The sequence below is a fragment of the Manis pentadactyla genome, chromosome 3 (assembly GCF_030020395.1).
Source record: "Manis pentadactyla isolate mManPen7 chromosome 3, mManPen7.hap1, whole genome shotgun sequence".
In the NCBI taxonomy this organism is placed as follows: Eukaryota; Metazoa; Chordata; class Mammalia; order Pholidota; family Manidae; genus Manis; species Manis pentadactyla.
Window position 1 is genome coordinate 154,283,022 of NC_080021.1, and position 20,665 is coordinate 154,303,686.

General features: G+C 41.7%; 1 protein-coding gene across 5 annotated transcripts in view; it reads right to left on the bottom strand.

The window, feature by feature from the left end:
- PIP5K1B (phosphatidylinositol-4-phosphate 5-kinase type 1 beta) overlaps positions 1 to 20,665 on the bottom strand; it is a 385,124-nt gene that overhangs the window by 279,071 nt on the left and 85,388 nt on the right. The window contains exon 1 of one of the 5 annotated variants that reach the window (XM_057498595.1): positions 15,805 to 16,072. The exons of the other annotated variants lie outside the window; for them this stretch is intronic. The gene's annotated coding sequence lies outside the window, so the exon portion shown is untranslated. Of the gene's footprint in view, positions 1 to 15,804; positions 16,073 to 20,665 lie in introns of those variants that run through there. 5 annotated transcript variants of the gene reach the window in all.

The following is a 20,665-nucleotide window of genomic DNA, read 5'->3' on the forward strand; positions in this document are numbered from 1 at the left end:
TTCTCATAATCAATCTTTTGATAAGAATTGGATGGTGAAACAGTCAAGGTTATAGTCTCTGGCAAGAGCCTGGAATGCAGAAATTCTAGTGTTCAAGTAAGGACATAATCATAAGACTCAGGTCTCCTTAGGTAAGAAATGTGTTAATACGTAATCTAACACAAGACTCCAAGTTAGGACTTATTTTTAAAAATTATTTCTGACATTAAGCAAAGCCAATTTATGGTGTCATATAATTAGATTATCGAGATGCCAGCTCAGCTAACAATAATAAATGCCAAGCAATAAAATTTTGATTATTTGATTGCTTCTCTATCCTTTCCGGTATTTAGTGTCTCGATTCTATTAGCTTAAAGAATAAGTAATTTACCCTTTATCATCTCTTTCTACATTTCAGTGCTTTCACTTAATTTGAGGGATGACAAGACACTATCATTTATTGAGCAGCAACTATATGGGAGATGCTGTCACATACATGATCTCATTTAATCTTGCAAATCATCCCTTGGCATTCAGCACTTTAGCTTGTGCTCTTTGGACACTTAGAATTGACTGTCCTACAACATCCATGGGAGGTAGTCATTTTTAATTTTGCCAAGGCAAGCTCTGTTGCTGTGGAGCTTATTTGTAGAAGTGAAGTCCTTAGTGGATGCATGAACACATGACCCCTAGTCCCCTGCCAAGCACCTCCATCTCAGCCTGGCATTTTATTTCCTATACCAGTACTGGGCATCAAAACCAGCATGGGAGATCTTTCAAAATTCAGATTCTTGGAACATGCACTGGAATGACTAAATCACTACCTGTGCACGGTGGGCTTAGGAAATCAGTATTTCAGCAGGCTTCACAGGCTTGGGATCATCTGAGTTATTCTGACCTTTACTAAGTAAAGGCAATAAAGATGTTTTATCACTGCAAGAGAGCTGTCAGGGTCCAGCAGGGGAAACAGAACCCATTCTAGGTATGTTAGAGAGAGGGAATTTCATACATGGAATTAGTTGTAAAAGTGATGCCGACTTGAAAAGCTAAGCAAAAGATGGTGAGGAATCACAGAGATTGACATCAGCATGAAGCCACTCTTACTTTTAGGACTAGAGGCACATCAGGAAGAAGAGGTGTTAGCAGACCTCAAAAGCCAGAGGTTATCTGATAGGGCCACAGTATCACAGTAAGGGTTAACTGGCAGAAGTGGGAACTACAGAAGGACAGAGAGATGTTTGGAGGCATAGAGAGAAGAAAAGTCACTATTGGAGACACCACCCAAGACAGGATGGGGGTGTGGGGAGAAACACTCTGGATTCTCCCTCACCCATTCCACCTGCCAATTCCTGCCTATAGCTTCCAGGGACCAGCCCACTGAAAACCATCTGACATGGGGAGCCTAAGAAATGCATGCAATATGGGATGACTGTTCTGTGACACAGAACAGGAGAGTGAAGAGAGGACAAACAGACCAATGATGGGCCACAGAATGAGATATGAAACTAAGTGAAAGTGGGAAAGCAGATATGAACTAATGATATGCACAAAAGGATTTTCAAAGGAAATGTGGATTGGGAGGTAGGCTAGGAGCTGGTACAAACATTTCTATTTTTCATGTCTCTAGGGATTTGCAAAGTGCTTAAATAGATCACCACAAAGTAGCCAGGGTCTGCTGTAGCCTCTTCATTAAGTGTAGGAGTGAGGTTGTGACGTCGGGCAATTTGCCTAGGGTCAAGAGGTGGTAGGGCTGAGATTTGACCCACAGTTAACTGACTTCAAATCTACTGTTCTCTCCACCATGCCACAACTCTCTCTCCTAGTTATTTGATAAAACATTAGAAGATTGTCTAATAAATATTGCAATGTACTTTTAAATTTCTAAGTGCAATTGAAGATTAGCCAACAATATGAATTTACATAATTATTTCCTGTAAAACTTGTTCTACATCAGTAAGTCTCAACTTAGAGGGCATTTCTGAATTTATAAGGTGATAGGGGAGTTTTTGAAAACTCTATTGCTACCAAAAGTTTTAGATAGATGATACTGGGGAGCCATATTCAAGTTACTCAGCAGCAACCCTCCCAACCTCTAATTTCCCCACTAGGGCCACAGAAGTCACTACTTTTAATTTGCACAGTTGACTTTGCTCCTTATGCAAGGCCAGATGAGGGGAAAAATGGCTAATTACCTAATCACCCAACTAAGTAGGCTGACCTATAAATTCAAGAGGTGAGGGACACCAACCACAAGTCCTTATGGTCTCCCATAAAAACAAACACTCCATTAAACACTGATTAAGCAAAGCAAGGAGGATTAATGGGAAGAACACTGGAAAAAGCCTCTGAAGGTTTGGGTTTTATGCCCATTTCTGCTACTAACTCTCTATGGCCTTGAGCTCCCATCCACTTCTCTTCTACCATGAGTTTTGTTGATTCCATTAAATAGTGCTTCTGGCTTGCTGACACTTCAGATCACTTCAGATCCTCCTTGGAACAAGGAGGAGATGCACTGTAGGGAAAATGGAAGTTTCAATGGCCAGGATCCTCACTTGATCCTAATCTATTCACCCACTGTTCATGTGCAATGATGTAATACTTAGTCTACTGAGCAGGCATATGCTTGCACATGTGTTGGCAATATACCATTATTGCCTGTGCTGCTATATAAAGTGCTCCACCCAGTACTCAGGGAAGAGGTTGGAGCAGAGGCAGAGATGGAGAAGGATTGCAGACTCACCAGATACAGATTCTAGTGCCAGACCTGCCACCAGGAGAGCACAGCTTGGTATAAGCCCTTTTACCCATCACGTTCTGTTGTCATTATTCAGTCCACCCAATTCAGAGCAAACTTGCTGGAGGCTGAAAGCCCCCTCCCACATAACATGCACTAATTATAGATCATTATGAGAACAACTTGTCCTTTGGGATTGATCTTCCATGAGATAACCATACCCAAATGTTTTCGTGCCATTCAGGTTATATATGGCAATATTTCTTGGAACATTTCCCAATAGGGAAAACAATTAAAAAATATTTTGGACCTTGGTCATGCCTGCATGTTAATATTCATCATTATAGTTTAAATTATGCTCTTCTGAGTTCATTTTCACCATCTTCTGTTAAAATATCACTCATTCATTCAACTAACATTGGTTGGGCATTGTATGTCCAGGCAGCCACAAAGACAAAGATAGATCCTAGTCTTTAAGGAAATCACATCACCAGAAGAGACAGATATGGGGACAGCTACAGTCCAAAGTGACATGTGCTTTATGCTGGGGTCTTAGAGGAGGAACTGCCCAAGTCAGCTTGCAGTGACCATTGAAAACTTCATTTTCAATGAAATCGACATATAGCGGTTTTCCAGGGACACAAGGTTGAGAGGTAGAGGGTGAGGACGATGCTAGGCACCATGGTGACTTAAAAAACGACCCAGCAGCATGAAATAGCATATTTAACATACTTTATGGGTATACTTTGAAGTCTTGAATCTTGCATTTTAAGAATGTATCCAGAGGCAACCCAAGGTTTAGGATATTATTCAAAGGACATAAACAGACTTCTGGATGGTTAATTCCACCTATGACCATAGTTCCCTCTTCAATCATTTGCCTGCATAGCAACATATATGTGAAAATTTATGTGGGTTTATGAAAACCAAGAAAGCCACTCTTTGGAAAATGTCAGCCTTGTAAATTATTTTGCCAGGAAGGTAAAAAGCATTGCAGTCTTTCTTTGGGTGTGCTTAAGAGGAAGTTTGATACGCAATGTGTTTTTGGCAACAAACAACAACAAAAACAACAAAACAGGCAGGAAAAATCAAAGGCTTAAAAAATGCGATGGTTTATTTTCCAAGGCTTAAATATAAGCAACAAAAAGAAGCCAAACTGGAAACAATCCTTGACATCGTTTCCAAAGTAGAAATGCCTGTATTTTTCAGACCAGAAAAAAAAATGTTAAGAAATCATAGATTCGGATTTATTTCTTTAGAATACCTGCATAAACACTTAAAGAAATGCAGAAAATGTGCATGTTAAATATTTGCACAATAGGGACCACCTATATGTCCAGACACATGGCATGTTATGTATCTGCAGGCTCAGAAGCTATACAAATAGAACCATGGTGCTCTTATATTCAATGTAAAGCTCCCCTATTCTTACTGTTGAAAATAGTTTAAATAAGGTTTCATCATGTATCTAATATTTATATAACCAAGACACTGTCAAAACCAATTCCAAATGATGCACCTGCTTGCTAGGAATCCAAATGGAGACCAATCAAAACAAATCGCAGGACTCTTCTATTCTTTCATAAAATGCATTCATCTACATCAGAGCAGCTCTCACAGAATGAATAAACAGTCACTATAAATGGTGATGACAAAAGGCTCAGCATAAAATGAAGCACTCATAATTCATTTTCTCAACAAAGGTTGTGCTAAAACAATTCATAAGCCTTTTCAAACCAAGTCTTCTCTGCAAGCATCAGACAGAAGAGAGTAGCCCATGAAACCACCCTGAGGGATGTGTTGCTTTCAGACCAGCGTAACCCACAGCCTGAAAATACCATTGAAACACACCATGAAAACACCATTATTGCACAGTCTTCTCCTGCCCTGATTTACATTTGAAATACACAAAGACATAGCATATGTCTGTGTTGGCTGGGTGGCAGTGTTGAAGGGTAGGGGGAAAAGCTGAGAATAAATATTTATGTAGTTCATAATACACCTGGGCCTCCCTTTGGCATGTGGAGGTAAAAAAATCCATGAAGATTTAATTAATATTGTGACTTTTTATCTCCTCCCAGAGACATCTGAGATAATCATTAACACCTCACATAGTTGGACTTTTTGCCTCTAGATAGTGCTTAAATTGTTTTTCTTCCTCAGTTTTTGCTAGGCTTTTGATATGGGATAGACTTCACGATACCTATTTTTTACTACATTGTAAAATTTGTCATTTTTAAGTTTATCACATTATGTTTTCTGCCCACATTTTATTTCTAAAGTATTTCCATTCTTTTTCAAAGGATACATGCTTCAGGAATTATTCAATTACTATAATAATAACATTGTGTAAACCGATGGTAAATGAAAGTCAGTTCTGACTGGTAGAAAAATATTTGGAATCAGAAGTAAATAACCAAAATCGACTTGGTTTTGCTCCTGCAGCAGTTTGCAAAGCATTTCTGGGCCTATTTCATTTTCTACCGAGAAAGCCAAGGTAATACAGATCTCCTAGTTGCTCCAAATACACAGGAGAGTTGGTAGTTTCCCCCAAAGAACTTCCTCTGAACCAGATGTTCAGCGTGGCTGAGTTTCTGTGGGGAAGTCTAAAAGGAAATACAGCGGGGTAACTAGGACCACACAGGAAACGCAGTGGCCGGAGGACTGGGGGATGTTGGTAAAGACAGAGAGAGGCTGAGAAGGAGGAAAATTCTGTCCAACCAAAAATCCTCTGAAGTTCTGGGCTAATAACCTTAATTGTCAACACTAATAAAAGTGGTTTTCAACTAGGCAGAAAAAGAAGTCTCTGGAGAGAGGGAAACAGTAATGAGATGACCACTATGACATACTGCTCGCCCAAAAAGATGTTCATTTACTCAAACATGTATTTTGGCACTCCTCCATGTCAGGTACCTCCCGGGACACAGCAATGAATAAGACAGTCCCTTGTCAGGGCGCTTAAAAGAGAAGCCAAAACACAAGCACATGGAATAACGGGCAAGTCTTTAACAGGATTAGGAGTTAATATCCTGTTACTTGGCTTTGCCTCTAACAAGTATTCAGTTTTCACAGTCGGCAGGCTTATCTGCAATGTTCTTTAAAAATGCAAAGAAAACTAAAGAGCAAACCAACAAACAAAATAACAACAGCAGCTCAGGCCAAGAGGTCATAAATCAGGTATCAGTAGTTGAATATTAAATTTCTCAAGTGTTTGCTATGTGCTTGGCTGGGTTTAAGACATACTGGGCAGAGAGCTACTATCAATGAACCAATAATTTAACTGGAGAAGCAAGATTAAAAGGAGTTGTTCCAGGAGAGTTAGCGGTTTACTGGATGGGTGAGACATCAGGGCATGAGGGCAGGAGCAGGCAGGCAGAAGGAAAAGATGGTGGTGTGTCCGGGAAAGACATGCCTGGTGAGGAGGAAGATAGGCCTGACCTCAGAGTGGGGAACTGAATAGGAGACAGGTTAGTCCCAGGCTAGATGGCCTTGGGAGCCAACCTCGGATATGACAAGTTAGGGAACATCTGTGAAGGCTTCTGAGAGGAAGGCCAAAAAGATTTTTAGAAATAATATTGTTTAAGAGGATATGAGATGAAATGGGAAGAGAAGGCCAGATTTAAAGAGTGGGACTGGCAGCCGCTGCAGTGGTCCTGGTGGTGAGAAATATGGAAAATCAGGGTCGAGCTGGTGCCCTGTGGTGGTGACAATGGAAATAGCATCAGAGCCTGGGTGCTGACTGGGCCTGGGGAAGTACCAGGATTAAGTCAAGGATGGCAAAGTTTGGAACTTCACTAACTACAGAAGAGCATAGTGGTTCTAAGAACAGCATCACGCCCCCTGCCCTAGTGGTACCTTCACCACCTCTGTCCCAGCCACAGGATGAACCAAGAGCAACACCTGATTCAGGCTGAACCACCAGATTACCCACTTCGAGAGCTTTCCTGCAATACAGGGACTGAGTGGGTCAAGCAGTGCTGTCACAAGCTTGCCATGTCAAGCCAAGGCCAGCCAAAGTCCCAGGAGAATGCAGCTGAGAACTCTGCATTTTACTCATGTGGTAGGCACACACACAGGAAAGGCCCTGTGTTCCCAGACAGAGAGCCTGACAACCTTCCAGCCCTATGCTATCTAGCCATATCCCAAGCTAGCAGCTGGGGGCTGGGAGGGCCCCTGTGTCTCCACATGCCTGCCATTCACTTGAGCCTTTTGCTGGGGTTCTAATCCTCACAGCCACGTTCTCCTTGACTAAGACAAAAACAGACTGTCAATAAAACTCCATAGGCTAGTGGAGGTCATCACCCCATCTTCCACCTGTCCCCCTCTCCTCTGAGTCATGCCCTTGTGGGACAGGTGGGGACAATGTGGTGGTCACAGGAATAAGCTCTGGAGCCGCACTGTCCAGCTTCACCAGCTGTATGACCTCCTCAGATCGCTTAATCTGTGTGCCTCAGCTTCCTCTTCTAAGAAGTGGGGAAAATAACAGCACCTCCCTGGGAGGGCAGTTGTGAGGAGTGACCAGTGCCTACAGCAGTCACAGCCTTCTTGGCGCCTAGTACACACTCCATAACCCACTGTTGCTGGCTGTTGTCATCATCGTCGCCGTGAAGGAGCACTGTGGGACAGAGCGGATCCTGTCCCTGCTATGCCTCCAAACTTCCTGTGGCCACAGAGGACACCCCAGGCATTCAAGGCCCTGCAAAGCCAGGCTCATGGCTCTGCTCTGGCGTTTCTCCCTCACCACAGGGGGAAGGAGCCCTTAAGCACGCTGCTCCCTGCACCTCGCATGCCCTACTCCAGCCTCAAGAAAGCACACTCCTGCCTATGCCCACGGTGTGCGTTCTACTTGCAATTGCCTCTCTGTGACCCTGTGTATCAGTCAAGTGCCTCTCTCGTTGGAGGACTTCCTTGATTCCTTCCATCCTAGACCACAGTGCTTCCTTGGCTATATTCTCATAACCTTCTGTCAACCACTTACACGTTGGCGTTTACTTGTCCCCGGACTGCATCTGCCCTCAGTCCTATTAATAATTATTGTAGCTAATAGTTATGGGAGCACGTCTTCGTGCCGGGCGCACTTAGAAGTACTACATGAATTAGCTCGTTGAACTCTCCTAATAATTCCAAGTAACAGGCTTCTGTCAGTATCCTCATTTTACATATGAGAACGCGAAGGCACAGAGAGGTCAAGGAGCTTGCCGACATCCACACAGTAAGTGGCAGGACCAGAAATGAGCATGTAGGTAGGCCGTTTGGTTCCAGAGTGGGGTTCTCAGCCACTCTGTGGGTGCTGCTTGTTTTAAGACTGCTTATTTCCTTAGCTCCGCTACCTGACAATCTCTGCCTCTTGTCTTCTGCTTCACAGGGGGATGAAAGGTCCCTTCATTTGCTGCTTTTACCACCTGGGAACTCAGGAGCACTGTTTCCCACTCTCCCCTCATGGCCTGGTGTTCTCTCCTCTCCAACACACAGCTTAGCTGTGTTCTGTGTTGCCTCCAGCACACACCTGTCTGGAGCCCTCTGTCCGTCGTCTCCAGTTGTCCTTTTACCTGGATTTCTCCACTCTTTCTCACGTCTGGCTTTTTACCTAGAGAATATGAGCATGTTCTTTCCTTCCTGGGACCCTTCCTCCTGACCTTTCTTTCACCCTAACGCTGCCTCTGGCTGTAGCCTAGCCTCACTCCCCTCACACTAATGGCCATATGCTCCAAAAACTACTGCACACTCCCTGCCTTCACTTCGTCCTCCCCATTCACTTCTGGACGCACGCCATCTGCCCTCACTCCCACAACCCCCTCATGTTCACAAGAGGGATCCTTGTTGCTCCAGCCATGCACTTTCATCCGCTATTTTCCTGGACTTCTCCAAAGTGTTGACCTACTGCACACAGTAGGCTCTGAAATCTTTGTTGAGCTGATAAAAGACCTCTGTATTTGAGGCCCCTCTTCCTGTGGCTACCTGGCATAGTCAACACTGTCATTTGCCTACCCCAAATCCCTTTCCTCATGTTCTTTCCCACCAGAACCCTGATTTTGTTTGGGGAGGCAATGTGCCCAGTTAAACAAAAAGAAACCAGTATTCCCAAATGTTCTGGAAATGATACATGGGTGAACGGTTTGTGCCCAGAGAGACGTTTATGTCCAGGGAGGCAAACTCAGTTGGCGTGAGCATTTGGGCCACTTCATTTGCCAATCTGTTGTCTGGGATGCTCACACACTGATTTGGCTCTCCATCTTCTCACTGCTTCTAGAATGGCACAAGGGCCTGCGACAGGCTATAACATCCTAGGTCAAACCTAGTTCTTTCATTCCATCAGAATTCAACACGGCATTAGTCACAAAACAAAATAAGCAGCTCCTGTGTAGCAGCTGCTCCAAACAGTGAAGACTTCAGCCTGAGAGCCGGCTTGCCTGGAGACAGCTGTTCTGCATCTTCAGACCCTGCTGGGTGTGACTACAGCACTTCAGTCTATAAAGTAACCTTACCTTTAAGCAAAAAACATAATTCTGGATTTTCTTTTATCTGTTAGAGGAGACTCAGTGTATTCCGGCAAAGACTTCTTGTCAAGTGGTCTATTAAGTTCACAGCAGTAACTCTTAATCTTATTATCAAACTACTAAATTCCAATGGTTTTGAGGGTAGGGAGAAAGGCATCCCAAAGCTTTAGCTTTAGGATGTATTTCAAATCTCACACACCTGGCAGGCTGCCTCAACACTCACCCCTGTTCTGGTATCTCAGTACTATACCCTCTTTTCTCAGCATCAACGAACAGGATAGACCTGTGATTCTTAAATTCAGCCCAAGGGAAAGAAGTCCAGGAAGGATTGAGCATTGCTGTGATTATTAGCAATCCATCAGGAAAAATATGTGCCCTTTCCGTAGAGTTAATCTGCTAAATCTCCCTGGAATTCCATGTTCTTTCCTGCCCAGGCTGGTTGTCGCCCGTGGAGACCCTCCACTCAGGGAGTTTTCATCAGAATATACAGGACTGTCTTGGCTCAAGGAAAGCTCCCAGTCGCCCCCTACTCCCTCCACCTCCCAGTCTCAATTCACCTTACCAGAAGGCAGGCAGAGAAGTCTGGGACCAGTGACGGCTTTAAATACCTCTGGATCAATCTACCTGTGTGACAACAGCAGGCGTGAGTTGAGAGAAGCCAGTGAGGAATGCGTGAGGACCCACGTGGCTTATCCCAGCTTCCTATCTGGGATTTGTGGGAAAAGGGGAAAAGGAGATGAAGGTACAGAGATACTCAAAATATTCTAACACTTGCAACGCCTACAGCTTAAGCTTCTCAAGAATTTAACGGTAATAGAGAATTTAGACCCGTGGTACCCAAATTTCCTCCCCTCCCCCACCACCTTGGGACACTTAGGACACCTGTGTTTGAACAGGAACGCACCCCTCCAACTTAGTAAAGCCTACCTCTCTGGAGAAGATGAGAAAAAGATACTTCCTCTGGGCAGATGCCGCCCTGCCAAAAAAAGGCCGTTTTTCATCAGCAGGTTCAGGGCCTGGTGGGCGGGAAGCAGCGTCGTTTGCCCTTTGGCGGGACAGCTTTGTAGAAGTGGGCAGAGCAGTCCTGCACCCTGTTGATAGGGGCTCCGCCCTTGGACCGAGTGGGATGGGCCAGGGCTGTCAGCAAGCGCAGGGGTGGGTCTGCAAAGCTGAAGGAGGTTCCGGCTGTATTCAACCTGAGGATCCCTGGAGAACCGGGGGCTCCTTCACTGCGGCTATGGCATGGCCCAAACCTCAAGCTCTGGGAGTCTGAGGAAAGGGCCGCCCCCAGCATTTGCAGGGGCCGGGCAAGGGAACAAATGAGGCCCACATAACGTATGCTGCTAGGCACCTCCTCACCCACCAGCCTAAACTGGGCACTGCTGCCCACGTGTGCCTACCCCCTCAGCAGCCTCACTGCTTCCAGCTCCTCGGAGGAACTTCCCGGGAGAAGGCTGGGCTTCGCTGTCAGAATTCTCAGAGTCCTCAGCATTCAGAGCCAGGATGGGGTAGCCCCTGAGCCCAGCCTTGAGCCCCTGACCCGCAGTCCTACCCCACATCTCAAAGGGCCTGTGTGCACATGTGCGGACAGCCCTGAAGACGCTCGCCATCCTTCAGGCTCAAGATAGTCACCGGGTCATGGCTCTGCCTTAGGAGGAGGAACTCAGGAAAGGCCCCAGCCCCAGGCAGGGAACTGTGGAATTTGGGGTTCTGGTTCCATGGAGTGTGGCACAGAAAGGAGACCATGGGCTCCAGTGGGGCACATCTCCTTGGCTTCTCAGACTCGCTGCCCCATGGAGAAGAGGCACAGCCAGATGTTGGCTGGAGGGGGACCCTTTCAAGGGCAAGACCCTCGAAAATCCTCCTGCCTGGGTTTAAGAGCAGTATGGCCTAAGACACAGAAGGTACAACTGGCAGTCACAAAACAGTGTAATGTGCACTCCGAGAGGGTGAATATGGGGTGGTCATGGAAGGGCATGTAGCCTGCACTCTGGGAAGGCTCCCCTTGAGGAAGGATCTCTATCCAACTTGTATTATCAATGATGGGTCACAGAGAGAAAGGTAGAAAAAAGCTGAAATGAGTGCTTCCAGGGCACAGAAACTGCATTTGCAAAGGCATGGAGGTGGTGCAACATGACGCCTTCTGGAAGTTACCGGTTATCAGGGTAGATATACAGGGGTACTGGCATGAATCTGGTAAGTTCTGCAGGGAAGGTCTTGTGTACCATGCTAAGGCATTTAGAAGAAAATAGAAGTCACCAAGAGGAACTTCATTCATTTTCACAACTGGCACATGCCCTAAAGTTGTTGAGTCACTGTTTAACAGAAGATATGTGCTACAGATAAAGAGTTTCACTATTATCAATTATACTCCAAATGCTTTTTAAAAAATCTATTCAAGCCAATAAACTGATGGGTTGTGTGGTTTTCTCAAATAGAATTCTAGCTAGAGCCCAGGCCTTTCCTTAGCTTGGGACTCACCTGTCCTACTGACACTTCCCTTTGGGTTTCTCACAAGTGTATTAGACATAATACGTTCCTAAACAGAACTCAGACACCTGTACTCCTGCCCCTTAACTCCCCATCTCATTCCATGGCACTTATTTCCTCCTTTTACTCAAATCAGTAAACTAGGAGTCATCCTTTATTTCTTCCTCTCCCCACTCACCGGTCCTCCGTGAGTCCTGCTGATTTCTCCAGCCACTCTCTCTCCTCTCCATCCTTATGCCTGTCCCTCAGCTCTGTCCCCAGCATCTTTTGCCTAGACTAATACAACAGCCTCCTAACTGGTCTCCCTTCCATCCTCCACAAGGCAAGAACAATCATGAAAAGGAAATGTGTTCAGGTTAGTCCCTGTGTAAAGCCCTTTAGTGCCCTCTGATTGCATTTAGCATTAAATCCAAACTCCTCACATCGGTCTGTAACGCCTTGTATGATCAACTGCCTACCTTGCTCTTCAACCTCGTCTCATGCTATTCTTCCCCTTACTCTCTAGCCTTCGGCCCCACTAGTCTGATTTCAATTTCTCAAAAACACCAAGCTTTCTTGCCCAAGGACTCTGCCCGGGCTACTCACAGGCTATGATGCTTCTCCCTGACCATCCTGTCAACAAAGCAAGTGCTTCTTACCATTTAAGCTCTCAGCCCCTTGCGTATTTCTTTCCTGACCTTTATGTAATTGGCAATGATTTTTTTTGGGGGGGGGCTTATTTCCCCTGGCTATAACATAAATTCCATGAAGCACGGATTAATGTTTTATCTCTATGAGAAAATAGAGATAAAATTATTAATGACAGCTCAGGGTCTGGCCCACAGTAGGTGCCAAGTGAATATTGTTACAACCATACTAGAAATTTACTCTTATTACTTACCCACTTATCACTCTCCAGTTTTTAATTGGACTTCCTAAACTCACAAAAAGTCCTTGCTTATAAAAAAGCTCAAATTTAATAGAGGAATCATTATACTTTGAGGAAGTTTCATTCACATCTGGGCTCCAAAAGATTATTCTTCAAGTATTCACATTGGCTATTATGTAGAACTCTATGGAGATTTTTTTTTTTTTTACAAGAAAAGAGTAGTTTAATAAGAAAAAGTACACATTCATGGAAGAGGTGCAGGCATGCTCCAGAGGTGTGTAACCCATGGAGAAATTTTAAACAGTTATCATGGATGTAAATTCATTCACTTAAAAAATCATAACAGTAACATAACAGTACTACATGCCTATTTAATGTAGAAAATATTTAAATAAGATTATTATGGCTCTCTTATAACATATCTATTTAGTTTAAACCTCTGGTTCCTTTTCACTATAAGTCTACTTTGCTTGAAATCTCAGAATGCACAGCCCAAGGCTTTCCCAATGCTAAGACCAACAGATGTGCACAGTGATCTTGATTACATTTTGGAGTGTATCTAAGACCACAAAAAAATTAGCAGATAATTTGAACTACATATCTTTGTCTATTCTACCTTTTCATGAATCTGCAGCCACAATTTCTAAGATATTAAATCCAAAGCAGAATAAAAACTATGCCATTGAGGTAAGAAGTAGTTGCAAGAACACCTTATTATTTCATTTATTCTTTTGGGAGTCTACTGATTTAATAATTTCTTAAAAAGGAATATACAGGTTTTTTAAAAGCTAGAAATATAGAGAAATAAGAAAACATTAAATCAGTAAAAATTTTGTTCTGAAGTCAAGAATTATTTGTTTTAAATGAACACTGCAATTCTTGTTTGCTGGAAATTCTGAGGATATACTGTCTTTTGCACATTTCACGACACTTTCACATTCCTCTTGTCTTCCTGGAGAACGCCTGTTCACTTATCCACCTGCTAGAGTTACTTCCCTTGTAAACACCTTTGTTCTTTCTTTCCTGTGGGTTCCTGGAGCAACTTGGAAATAGTCTATTACATATTCCAGCAAAGTACTACAAAGCACTACTGGCTTTTTCAATTTGTCTATGTGCGCACCCCACCACGAGCAGCTTAAGGGCTTGTTCACACCTCTTTGTAACACCAGCTTGTAGCATAGTGCCTGGTACATACACACTAGGCATTTGCCAGACATTATTGCAAAAGTGAATGATTAAGTCATCTCTATTATGCCTTCTCCTAAGACCTATGTGTTTGTTGACCATCTTTCATGACCTTAACACTGACAAACATGATGTCGCAAAGATTTGTGTCATTTCTAGGTGCATGAAACAGAAATATGCTAGTTTTAATGATGTGATTTCTGAGATGTTCCAGTGGGCAGCTGAAGGCATAGATATCTCGACTAACTTAGAAAATGTGGGATCTCAAGTTTCCATAGCTATGAAAGATGGAAAGAGTGATGACCTAAAGTCTGTGGGGCAAATATCTAAGTCTGGCCTCTCCATCACTTGCTGCTCACCCACCCACATGCTTAAGGCTTTCTTCTATGGAAATGACAGAACAATAATAACCGACCTACTGGTGATCTCACTAATCCTGAATTGCTGATCACTCTAGCATAGGAGATAAAGACTTCAGAGTCACATTTTCTGATGACATCATCAGAATGCTCTGAGTTTGGTACAAATGAGGAAAAACCTATCTTAGATTCATTTAAAAAAATCTGAAATACACATTACTTTCAGAGAACTACATATTTTTTCCCCCATTCACACACAGGAGCTCCAAATGTGACCATGAAATAAATCACTCAAAATTGACTTGGAAAAAAATGTTTTAAAATGTTTAAAATTGAACTGAAATTAATATGCCATTGGCAAGTCCAAGAAGACTTTGTGGTCTTTACATTTTAAAAATTATGCAAATGTACATCAAAACATTGTTTGTAACTGAGAAAAAAATTGGAAATACCCTAAAAAGGTAAAAACAGTTGGCTAACTATAATATGGTACAGTCATAGAGGGTAAGTAATGCAGAAGTATATTTAAATATTCACTGTATGTTACATGGAAAAAAGCAGCTCATGGAGCTGACTATACAGTATGATGCATATTTGTGTGAAAATTACACATGCATATTTAATAAAGAAAAACTATGGAACAATATACGTGGGAGTGTTAATAGTGCATTCAGTGAAGCATACTACTTTTTGATTATTGGAATTTTCTAAAGTTTCTAAAATGAACCTGTGTTGCTTTTATCATTAGAAAGTGTGTTTGTGTCTGTGTGTGTGTGTGCATTTTTTTAGCTTATGTTTTATAATGTTTTTTCACTTTGTTAAATACATGGCTTAACAAAAGCTTCCTTAAGAATAAACGTTGTCTTGGCTCCTAATTATACCAAATTTGATATATTGTGTTAAAATTAAATAGATTTCTGTACTCTTGGCTGTGATATGTGAATGAGGGGGGGAAACCCCAGCAATTTTCCTGAGTATTAGGAAAACTGAAAGGGAAATTTCTTGACTTTACATACTATCAATTTTGCAACATTACTTCCCTAGGCTTTGCCTTGCATAAGAGTTTTTCATCTGAAAGATTTCCTAAAGCTTAAAACACTCATTAATGTGCAATAATAAATACAGAATAACATGCATATCACAGTTTTCCATGAGCAAACTTTCCATGTTTCCCAGCACCATCTATCATCATTAACAAATACTTACTGAGTTCTTTCTATAGATAAGAATTGGTATTAGGAAAAATACATAAGCCACTACCCTTTTCTTTCAGGAAATCTCCCATGAAGACTGAGGATCATTCCATATATTATGTGTATTCTTCAGGTTTCCACTTATTCAAGTTAGCAGTTTTCTGATAATTTCATATGCTTTATCCTAATTTCTACTACTTTTGAGGTAGGAGTTACTCCCATTTAATAGGTGAAAAGACCAAGGCACACCAAAGATGAGATGATTTGCCTAAAATCATAAAGCTGGGAAGTGGGGAGGCTAGGTCTGGAATGCAGTTCTACCCATCTGCAGAGTCTTCACATTTAACCATTACATTACCCCTCCATTTCCCACACACTTCACACACACACACACACACACATTACATTACCCCTCCATTTCCCACACACTTCACACACACACACACACACACACACACCAAAGTAGGTAGCACAGTGATTCAGAGGAAACCAAGACTACCTAGAGCCAGGAGAAGCCGAGGAAGTACCATGAAGTGAACAGTACTTGATTGGAGTCTTGAAAGAGAAATGCAGTATCAGGGCAGAGAAGTTGTTCCAAGAGAAGGCAATCTTCCCACTTGGTTACAAATATGGACTGGATGTCCCTGAATTCTCTTCTATGAAGGAGTGGGACAGACTGCCCAATCCATAAGAGTGAACTTAATAATATTTTCTGATTAAAATGAAATCTGAGCAATTCAGAGTGAGAAAAACATTCTTTCTTTCTTATCATTACTGGTGCTCTCCTCTCCCACTATTCAGCAAGAATTTTGAAAAGGAATGAGAAAAAAAAAAGTCCCCAAATAAAACCTAAGAGGACAGTGAACTACTTAAAACAAAATCACAGCACTCATTAAGGAGGAAAATGTCTCTGGGTTAAGAAACTGGGTCAAACTTGCGGAAATAATTGTGTCATGGGTGTGGAACTAAATTTCAATTTATAAGTGGAAAAAAGCCATCAAGAAAATAGGTGACAAGGGAATAAAATGAATCAGACAAATTCATGAAGGAAGTGCATTGGCAAGCCTTTAGCTTTAATGGTTTATCATGTTTAGAGTAAAAACATTTACTTATAGATTCCTCCCCTTGCAATAATGCCAAAAAATGAAAGAAAACAGTTTCATTTAGCTTTGTTTTTTTCACCCAAACTATAATCATATATATGCAAAGGGATATTTCTTGTGAAATGCTTAATAATAATGCACCAGTAAAAAGAGAAGGTGGATGATTTTTAACTTAAGCTCCTCTTTATCCTTGGGGATCTAAAAGAACCCAATCTCTTTCTTCAACCATCTGGCTCTCTCCAATTCTGATCATCCTAGTCTGTCTTAAACCTAATGTGCTGCTACCTGACTGCTCCAATGAAATGACTCTCACCAGGGTGACCCATAACTTACCCACTACTAAACCTAGCTCTCAAAGATATCAGTCATTCTATTGCAGGTCAGCTGGCATTGACACACTTGATCTCCACCCTCTTTCACACATTTTCTTAACCTAGTTTCTAGACACCACTCACCACTCTCTTGGATTTCCTACTTCCCTAGTTGCTCCTTCTCAAGTGTCCTTTTCCTGACCTCTTAGGTTCAGTTAGTTCTTATTCTTCTATTCTTGACACACATTGATGTGACCCTTTGTGATCTCATGTATTCTCTTGACTTTAAATACCATCCACAGGCAGATGACTCCCAATTATATATTTCCAGCCCAGCCCTCTTCCTTGAACTCCAGATACCTAACTGCTTATCTGACATCTCCATTTGAATGTCTAGTAAGGATCATTTACTTCATATCCAAAACTGAACTAATGCTCTCCATTTCCACTCCCCAAAAATCTGTTTCACTTACAGATTTCCACATCTCAGTTGATGGTGACTCCAACCCTCCAGTTGCTCAGGCCTCAAACCTCAGAATCACCTTTAACTTTTCCCTCTCATGCCCACCTTAAATCTGTTGGCAAAGCCTGTTGGCTGTACGTCCAAAATATATCTAGAATTTAACCACTTCTCCACACCTCCACTGCTACCACACTCATTAAAGCCATCTTCTCTTACTTGGATGGCTGGAAAGCCTCCTAATTGGTCCCCCTACTTCCACTCTGCCCCTCATAGTCTACTGTCAGCATAGCAAGAGTGTCCCTTTGAAGACCTAAACAGATCATACCTCTTCTATGCTCAAATCCCTGCAATGGCTCTCCACCTCTCATAATCAAAGTCAGCGTCCTTCAATGGCACACAAAACCCTACATCATCTGTGTTTACTACCATCCCTGTTCCTGGTCATCTAAGACCCCTCCAACTATTTGTCCCTTTAGAAACTCTGCCCCAGTTACCCTGACCTTCTTACTTCTCCTCACTGTATATACTATGTAATTTACTTATATATTATGTTTATTGATCTACCTCCCTCTAGCCTGTTAGCATGTAAGTAGAATATGTGCTTTACAAGGGCAGGAGTCTTTCTTCTACCTAAGATGTCTTTTAAGAGACTAGCCAGTGTGAGGCACAAAAATAGTTGCTCAAATAAAAATTGCTTAATAAATGAATTTTGAGTCTCTTAGCAAACTATGAAGAGCCCAGCCATATGACTGGACTTGTTTTGCTAAAAATCATACTATATTTTTTTCTCTTAATAAATAGTCTGGGCCATTTGTTCATCCATTAATCATCCACTCATTGTAAATTGGAGCAACTATAATGTGCTTTGCAAGAGCATTAGGGACAGAAGTATAAGGCTGAGGCTTTGTTTTCAGATGGGGACAAAGAGACAAGAAACCGTATGAAACCAATTCAGTATGTTAACTGCCTTTATAGAGGGAAGCTCTGGGCCTAACAGGATCACTGAAGAAAGGCATGTAACTGGCCAGGACTGGAGAGGCAGGGGCCAGCAGGAGGGGCTTTCCAGAAGATGTACCCCTTAGGCTAAGTTTTTAAATAGTTAAGGAAAGAAGGTTGGTAGAGGAAGAAGGGAGGAAGAGCCATTCTAAGCAGAGGACACAGCTTGTCAGGGCACAGCCAGTATACAGAAGCAAGAAGCCATGGGGAACCTTGGGCAGTTCAGTGCAACTACAGTCCTTGGATTCAGGAGTATGTGGAGGTAGCAAGGTCTTCTTTCACTCATACTGTATGATTTGATTTAATCCTGAACTTAAGGGGTAGCCATTAAAGTTGCCTTTCAGGTTTGCATTTTAGAAATATCCGGTAGCATGTAGAGTGGTAAAAAGGGGTCTTGAGAAAGACTAAATAAGTATGGAATGTTAATTCAGAGTTAGAAACCTAGGATAAATTGGTAAGATAAAGAGCTCCAAGAATTGTTAACACTTGACTCAAAGCAATCTGACGATTATCATCATTATTATTATTTGCTATATTTTCATAAGATTCAAAGAGAAAAGGAAAGCTTCTCAAAGAAATTCTTATACATCCTGATTAAACTCCAAATCCCAAATGAAGTGCAATAAAGAGTAAACAAATGTTCACAAAGAAAACCATCAATGTCACTCTTTACTCAACAGGGAGTTCACACTGATAGTTCAAGAAAGGGCTCACCTCCAGAAAAATACCTGATCCATCAACCATGGCCTCCCCACTCCCATTCCCTCCTGAATAGCTCATAGTTTTTCTTTCCAAAAGATACCAACACTCAATAGCTACTTGTCACTCTGGAGTTCTGGTGATCCTCCTGGCAGTGCAACAGTAGAACAGTTCTTTGTCGTTAAAGCAACGGGGAGGGATTGCCTGAATCACAGGAATGGTTACCTCAACCAAGCATTTTACTTTTTGAGGACACAGAAAATCTTTCTCAATTGTCTTCTTTCACAACACGACTTGGTAAACAAGCACTAGATGTGAGTTTGGTTTGGAAGATCACTGTAGGCAGTTGGAAAAGAACCAGAACTATCCTTGGCATTGATACAAAACTGAACTTTCGTGGGTAAATAAAAGCAATAGGTTCTTTGTTTCCTAGTTTCAGTCACACTGCCTTAGAATTTAATGAGTGATTTTCACATCTCCCAAAGCATTTATTCCAGAAGTTCAAAAAGGAGAAATAGGTATCAGGCACAAAGAGAGCTTAGGTATGAGAACAATACCTATTTCTCTTTTAGGACAGAACTTGGAATTTGGAAAGGGGATGAAAAATCAAAGCATAAAACATTTGCACCAATGGAATCTATATATGGCAGGGGTGGGGGAAGCTGCGATTTACAAAGTCCAACCTACCTAAGAAAATCAAGGTGGTGAAAATGAGAGGAAATCTACCCTGGGAAGAAAGCTAAATATGTTTCCAAGCACACAGAGCAAGGCTTATAAAGGTCAGGTATGTGTGTGTGTGCATGGAATGTATACATACATTTGGTTCTACACACACAGGACTCAAATAATTGATATTATCTGGCCAAACACTATTATAAAATTACTTTCACAAACAAGCCACATACAGAAATTAAAGGTCACTTGTGATTTTTAAATATTTATTGAATTTCTAAGAATGGTGTCGACCAGTTGGAACAAATTGTGGTTTTCAATAGTTTGTTTCAAAATGTCTAACATACGGACATGACACTGTGAAACTTGGAGGCTAAGCACCAATTTAAAAATGTCTTCAAAAGGAAGTTTTCCTTTCTGGACACCTTCACTCAACAGTGAAGTGATTTTTCTATCAAGTTAAAAAAATTATATATAATGAAGTATCTCAGGAATTGCTCAATTGTTCTGAATTTAAATCTCTACTCCCTGGGGAGTTTCTTACAGAGAAAGAAGGAAGGCTTGTTGTTATTTAAGTAATAAAAGGTTTTGGATCTTTTCTTTTTTTCCAAGACATTTCTTTTTGATACATTTTTAACTTCATTGTTTTTTTCTTTTGTGGGATGGGCAGGGTCAAAACAATCTTGGTTTTGTTTCCCTAGGAAAGATAATCTAAGGACAACCAAGAATACTGTATAATTCAAATATAACAAAGCATATATCTTTTTAAAAGAGAAAACAATAAATAATCTAAAATGTGTGGTTTGGGGATTTCTTATTTAAAACAGCAAATCAGTTAAGAGATATGTACACCATAATTTCCTTCTATACCAATTTAATTTTTTTAACCTATTACTAAAGGAAACAATCCTCCTGGCAGCTTCCTCTAACATAATGCCTAAAGCCATCATTTTTAATAAGTATATTGATTCAAAATATAAGTGGCAGCACTAGCTAAAAATAGGCTTTTTCTCAAATAAGGAAAAAAGTCTGTTGTTCATAAAGGAAAAACTTAAAGGCCCTAAATTTAAAAGGGAAAAGAACTAGAAAGCAATAGAGATTTGAGAAAATGCAATT